Consider the following 7,354-nt stretch of genomic DNA (forward strand, 5'->3'; position numbering starts at 1 on the left):
TTCATCATTTCAAAAGAGATGCGTTTGTACTTATCTAATTCGCATTTAAATCTTCCGCGTTTATCGATCTATCATATTGCGAAATGTAATCTTAATAATCAAACAATAATTTCTTTTTATTATTATTATTATTATTATTATTATTATTATTATTATTATTATTATTACCTTCTTTTTGTTTTTCTTTTTGACGTTATGTCCGATCGTGAAAACGAAACGATCATTGCGATATTAAGAGATATCAAATGTATAGGTTTTGTCTTATCAACGATACGACGATCCCAAGAGTGATCATCGATCGTGGAATCACTTGTAAAAGCGTACTCATCGAAGAGAAAAGAAATTTTCTTTTTCTTTTTTTCTTTTTTTTTTTTTTCTTTTTTTTTTTCCTTCTCTTCTTTAATCTCAGAAATAAAGGAAAAAGAAGAAGGAAGGAAAAAGAAAAGAGAGGAAGAAAGAAAGAAAGAAAAAGAAGTAAAAAAATAAAAAGAAAAGGAAAAAGAGAGAAAGAGAGAAAGAGAGAGAGGAGAGGGAGGGAAAGATGAAAAAAAAAAGGAATAAACGCGTTAGATTCATTTTATATTTGTAATGCGAACTCTTAGATTTCATTATAAGTCCTTTTATAATATCAGCTTTAAACGGATAATAAACGTGGAAGGAAAGAGCTCCAAGAAGAAGTTTCAAAGTTCCTAAAACCAAAGTGTATTATAATCCGTGGTACTCGAGAATGGGAAGTGAGTTATATTCGGGAAAAGGAAAGTAGACGTTTCCTAAATGAAAGCAAACCTTCCTAAATCGAGGTTTAATAGCACAAGGCTATTAACAATATGCTATAACCAACGTCTATGTACATATATACGAAGGATCGCGTCAAAGCTAATATGGCGGTAAGATGCTTTCTCTTTCTTTCTCTTTCTCTATCTCGTCAGATTGAAGGAAAAACTATATTTCATCCACGTATTCAAAACTTGAAAAAAAGAAAAAAAGAAAATGATATCAAAGTGTCAATTATCTTTAATTAAACATATCGCCATTATATCGTGACAAGAATGAACGAGACGTCATTAAAGATGTCAGATTTAGTATCCCGAGAATCATACGAAATACATATAAGCTCATCTTCTCGAAATAGAAAGAAAATGGATGGGCGCGTGGATTATTGGCACTTGAAAATAGAGAAAGAAATAGAGAGAGAGAGAGAGAGAGAAGACATTGTCGTAGCCAAGACACGTGCCATTTCCATCGTCATCTTCCTTCGAGAAATCTACTTTGAAAATACTATTACTTCATATTCTTCATCTTTTTCTCCTTTCGTCTTTTTCTTTTTCTTCTTCTTCCTCTTTTTCTTCTTACAAAATACATATATGTAAATATCTAACATACGAGAGCATGTACAACGTCTTGTTTCGGATAAGATCCTATTTGATTCCAGTTACGAATGTCCCGGCATTCATGATCGTTCTATATACTTAAACCGTTTCGTATAAAGTTACGCCGTTTTGGTAGGAGAAGTTTAGCGAAGTAGAAACGAACAAGGCTATTGGAATTTCGAAAAGGCCCAGAGCTTCAGGTAGAACAAGCTGATTTAGAACATACCCCTGCTCGGCAAGCATTTAACCGAATGAGGAATTCATCTCCTCGCGCCCTCGACGAATACAAGCAGTGAGAGAAGAGATAAATAGGTAGATAGATAAAGAGAGAGGGAGAGAGAGAGAGAGAGAGAGAGAGAGAAAGAGAGGGAGAGGGGAAAGAGCAATGTGTAATATGATGAGACACGCACGTCCGCACACACTTTCTCACTTTACTCACACGTTCACCAGCGGTTACACCCACGTCGAGGTCTCTCCTTACATGTTACCGCTTGACTTGCGTTGTCCGGCTCCAGCTCTTTGACTCATCTCCTCCCTCTATCGCTCTTCCTTCTCCCTCTCGCTCCCTCACTCGCTCACCCACTCCCTATCTCTCACTCTCTCTCTCTCACTCTCTCTCTCTCTCTCTCTCGCTCTCTCTCTCTCTTCCCTTCTCGGACCTTTCTCTTTCTCCGGATCTCACACTACAGTTACGTATACACGCGATACCCAGTAACATTCGGCACTTGGTTCCACCATACTCTCTCCCTTTTCAGTCTCGTGAAAGTGAGAGAGAGGGAGAGAGAGAGAGAAAGAGAGAGAGAGAGAGAGAGAAGGAAAGAGAAAGAGGGAGTGAGCTTGTCATTCGTTATTACAATGGTGCGAGAGAGCCAAACGTATCACTGTGCATGTATATAACCTATCCACGGAGAAGCATCCATGTATTTGTGTACGTATATATATATATATATATATGTACACATAAATATATATATATACTATGCGGAGAAGCGTCCGCATAGCTCTTTGTGTATGTTATATGTATATGTTTGAGTGAGTAAGTGAGCGAGCAAGCGAGGGAGTAGTGTGAGAGCGAGTGAATAGTGCAAGAGAGATAGAGAGGTAGGTTTAGAGAGAGAGAGAGAGAGAGAGAGAGAGAGAGACAGAGAAAGACAAAGAGAGAGAGAGCAAAGCTGGAACGCGGTAGACAAAGAGAAGAAAAGGGAGGAAGCGTTGGCAAGTGTAAGTGAAACAGCGATGCGCTGGGTAGGTTGAGTGAGACAGAGATAGAGCGAGAGAGAGAGAGAGAAAGAGAGAATGAGAGAAAGAGAGAAATAGAAGAGCAACGAGGAGAGGTGGAAGATTAAGAAACACGCGAGCGCGAGGGAGACGCGACAACGCGGTGAATTCATCCGCGCGGTGGGTGGAAAGGAGACGGAAGCTGGGTGGATACTAGTGTCGAGTGCGCGAGGTAGGACGAACCGATGAGATAGAGAAAGAGAGAGAAAGAGAGATAGAAAGAGAGAGAGAGAGAGAGAGAAGACAGAGAGAGAGAGAGAAAGAGAGAGAGCAGAGGTGTCGATAAAGATTTTCTAACGTTCGTATTATATTCCACGTTACATGGCGTGTGCTTTTGTAGAAAGAGTAAGGTATTCGAATTAATGCGCTCTTGTATCACGTGACTCTCACTCTCTCTCTCTCTCTCTCTCTCTCTCTCTCGACATTGTTACAATATACAAAGTTGCTGTTTCCTTACGGAGAACGCGAATATCAAAGATTGAAATATCTTCCTTAACGACTTCTTATCTTATCCCCATTATTCGATAAGTATTACATGAAAGAAAATAAGAAAAATCTTACTACGTTAACAACTAATCGTGCGAAAAGAGTTAATCGAATTTGTGGGAAATCGTCCAATGTAAAGGCACTTAACATATACGTTAAATCTACGTATGCACGTACATATATATATATATATATATATATATATACATATATATATACATATACATAGGCACGCATGAGAAGCGTCGTCCAGCAAAGAGCGTTACGAAATCGTTCGAAAGAGAGAAACAGCGACGGCGAGTCGCCCCCATCGGTCGACGCCCTTGACTCAAGGCGAAGCGAGAAACGAGTAAGAAGAGAGGAGTGCCGCGGGGAGCGGGTGCGGGAGGGTGTAGGGGCAGAAGGGGAAGCGTTCGGTTAGTCGGTGGATGGTCGAGGAGAGGGGAGGAGAAGCGAGCACGCGAGAGAGCCTTCGTTTCTCTATCTCTCTCTCTCTCTCTCTCTCTCTCTCTCTCTTTCTCGCTCATTCCTCTTTCTCTTTCTCTTTCTTTCTCTCTCTCTCTCTAAATCTCTCACTCCATTCTCTCTTTCTCTGTGTGTCGAGAGCGACCGTGAGCTCTCATTGGTCGTTCTCGGTCGTATCTCTCTCTCTTTGTCTCTCTTTCTTCCTCTCTCCCTCTGCGCGTGTGAGTGCGCGCCACCAAGCGGCAGCGGCGGCGACGACGAACGGCGTTCACACGTTTCCCGTCATCCACTTGGCTACCCGGCTCGTAGTCAAGCGTCGTACGCCGTACGGTGCGTATCGTGTTTGGTTATGTATGTTACGTTTAGTACCGCGAACGAGCCGGCCCGTAACCGTTTCCTCGATTATTTGCGCGTTCGATAAACGTGTGTATATATTTGTTGTGTGCGCGCGCGAGAAAAAGAAAGAGAGAGAGAGAGGGAGAGAAATAGAGAGAGAGAGATAGAGAGAGAGAGAAGGAGAATCCTTCGAAGGTAGTGCTCTCCATCGACAAGTGTTTCCCCTCGTTGTCCTGTGAGAGAGAAAGAAAGGGATTGAGAAAGAGAGAGAAAGAGAGAGAGGGAGAGAGTGTGCGAGATAGTATCTCGGTGAGTGTGTCTTGTCTTTTTTGTCTCTCTTTTTTTCTTTTCTTTTCTTTTTTTTTTTTTTTTTCTACCGCAGTGCCAAGGTGTATATAACGAAATTCACGAAAGCATTAAATCGAACGATTTTACTGAAAAACACTTGGATATATAATAGAATCGAAGAAATACGAAGACGAGATTTATTTGGGTAATGTCTTTTCTTTCCCTTTTTTATTTGTTTATTTATTTATTTATTTATTCCTTTATTTTTGTTCTTCTTCACTATTACCATAGGAAGATCATTCTCGTTTTTAAATATCGATCGTCGCTCGATAAGGAAATTAAGAAAATCTTAGAGCTTAGTTTTAAATACTTTTTAAATACGTTTTAAATACGTTTAATACGGAAAATTCTTAGTCTAATATTTTCGTTTTAGTTGTTCAAGAAGGAGAGAGGTTAGAAAATCGAACGAACGATCAAGGTGGAAAGATCGATCGAATGGCGCATAGACAGACGCGATGACGGTCACGCGCGACAATGAGAAAGGCATATAATACAGGAGTAGTAGGAGACACGTAATTTCCCTGTTATATTCCTTGCTACTCAATATCGCCTCTGTTAATTACAAATATCGTAGATCCTATCGCATACGTATTAACGTCGAGTTTAATCTTGATGACTCGCTTTGTCATTTAACCTCGCAAATTCGTCGCAAATACAAAATGTAATCGTTCGGATAACTACATAATATGTATATATGTATTTGTGTGTACGCACGTAGAGATAGACGTTCATTCGTCTCTTTGTAATAATAACATCACATTGATACACTATATTTATGTATATTACATATATATATATATATATATATATATGTATGTATATATATGCGTATATATAATCGAACATGAACGAACGAACGAACGGGCAATGATAAAAAGCTAAAGTGAGGTTAAGTTCGTCCGTCCATCCGTTCGTGTCCCTCTTTTACGAGAGCTCCAATTTCAATCGTCTTTAACGTTTCGTCCAACTCTCCGAGCGTGGGTTCCACTTAACATCGATGGTTTCTTAATTCGTTTAGTTCACTAGGTTAGCTCGCGGGCTTTGAATCGTTCGCAACAAGTGTATTTATATCGTAACGAAAATTTATTCCTACGAACGTGAACGTCTTCTTTTCTCTTTGACGATTCCGTTTTGGTTAGTCATCGGTCACGAATTTACGTTTGCTTTTTCTTTTATTTATCTTCTTTCATTTTCTTCTTCTTTTTTTTTCTTCGTCGTCGTCGTCGTCGTCGTCATCGTCGTCGCCGTAGTCTTTTTCTTCTTCTTGTTTTGCTTTTTCCTTCCTTTTTTTTTCCATTATTATCTCCCCTCCCCCCTTTTTTTTTATTTTATTTTTTTTTTTATTTTTATTACAATTTTTTTGTTTTTTTTTTTGTTTTTCCTTCGCCTTAACCAACAACCATTATTATACTCGTAATCGCGGTAAAAATTCGATTATCTCGAGCGTGCCAACGATAATGGACGTTCATTAAGTTATCGTTACGCGTACATACGTACGTACGTACGTACGTACGTATATGCATACATACATATGTGCCAAATATTTTCACTCGGTTAAATATCTCTCCGTTAGAGAGAAAGATAGATAGATAGAAAGAGAGAGAGAGAGAGAGGGGGAGAGAGAGAGAGAGAGAGAGAGAGTATCGTAACTCCTGCAACTTTCCAAGAGTAACAAAGTTACTTATGTAGCAATTTTATTTTATCTCCCACCTCGCTCGTTAGTTTTCTACTGCTTTCTTTTCTCTCTCTCTCTCTCTCTCTCTCTCTCTCTTTCTCTCTTTCTCTCTCTTTCTCTCCTTCTCTTTCTTTCCCTCATTCTCTCCTTTTCTTTTTTCTGTTATTTATTATTCAAGAAGAAACGAGAACTTAACTTTTACCTTATCCCAATGAATTACTCCATCCATTTAGATAAGACCACGACGAGCCCATCTTTATTTTTTTTTTGTTTGTTTTTTTTTTGTTTTTGTTTTGTTCCTCTTCCCTTTTCATTCTTCTTTCTTCCTTTTTTTTTTTCCCTTTTTTTCTTTTTTTTTTTTTCCCTCCCATAACCCTCGAATCGTTTCGAAACGGTTCGATTAATTAACAAGAAAAGTGAGAAAAAGAAATATATAAGGAAATGAATAGAAAAAAAAAAGAGAAGAAAAAAGTCTCGCTCTCGGACGAACGAACGAACGAACGAACGAACGAACGAACGAACGAACGAACGGGACTGAATAAAAGGAAACAAAGGATAATTATCGAATATGACACTTTACTTAAATGAAAACATTTCATTCAATACGTCGTTATAGTTAACTCTCGAACAACAATTTCGTCCGGAAAAGGGATAATGTAACGAGCTGGCAAAGCTGCTTGGAATCTTTCCTCCTCGTCGGTTTATTAAGTAGTACCGCCTGCCAGCACGTACAAGCAGGACCAACAGCTGCGAGAGTAGTAGATTACTGGAAAGTGGTGGAGGCGGTGTATGTGTGTAAGAGAGAGAGAGAGAGAGAGAGAGAGAGAGAGAGAGAGAGAGAGAGAGAGAGAGAGAGTGTGTGTGTGAGAGAGAGAGAGAGATAGGGGGAGTAGAGATAGATAGATAGAACGCGCACGCCTCAAAGTAAGCGACTAAAGAGAGAGAGAGAGAGAGAGAGAGAGAGAGAGAGAGAGAGAGAGAGAGAGAGAGAGAGAGAGGGAGGGAGAGAGAGAGAGAATATTCAGAGGGGACCGACGATGATCGTGAATTGGCATTCTAGTCTCGTTAAATCATCGAGACGATAGTCGCGTTTTTCTAACATTTTTCTTTTTCTTTATCTATTTCTTTTTATTATCGTTGTTATTACTATTACTACTTTGTTTTTCTTTATATTCTTTTTGTTTTGTTTTGTTTGTTTTTTTTTTTTTTTCATTGTTTTTTCTTTTTTTCATTTCTCTCTCTCTCTCTCTCTCTTTCTTTTTTCTTTACTAGTTTTTTTTCTTTCTTTCGTACACACTAGCATAGTTCTCTTTCTATCTCTCTTAGTCACGTTCTTGTAACACACACGTTTTTTTAATTTTTTTCTATCTTTTTTTTTCTTTCTTTTTTTTTTTTT

This window comes from Vespa velutina, chromosome 8, assembly GCF_912470025.1.
Source record: "Vespa velutina chromosome 8, iVesVel2.1, whole genome shotgun sequence".
Classification (NCBI taxonomy): Eukaryota; Metazoa; Arthropoda; class Insecta; order Hymenoptera; family Vespidae; genus Vespa; species Vespa velutina.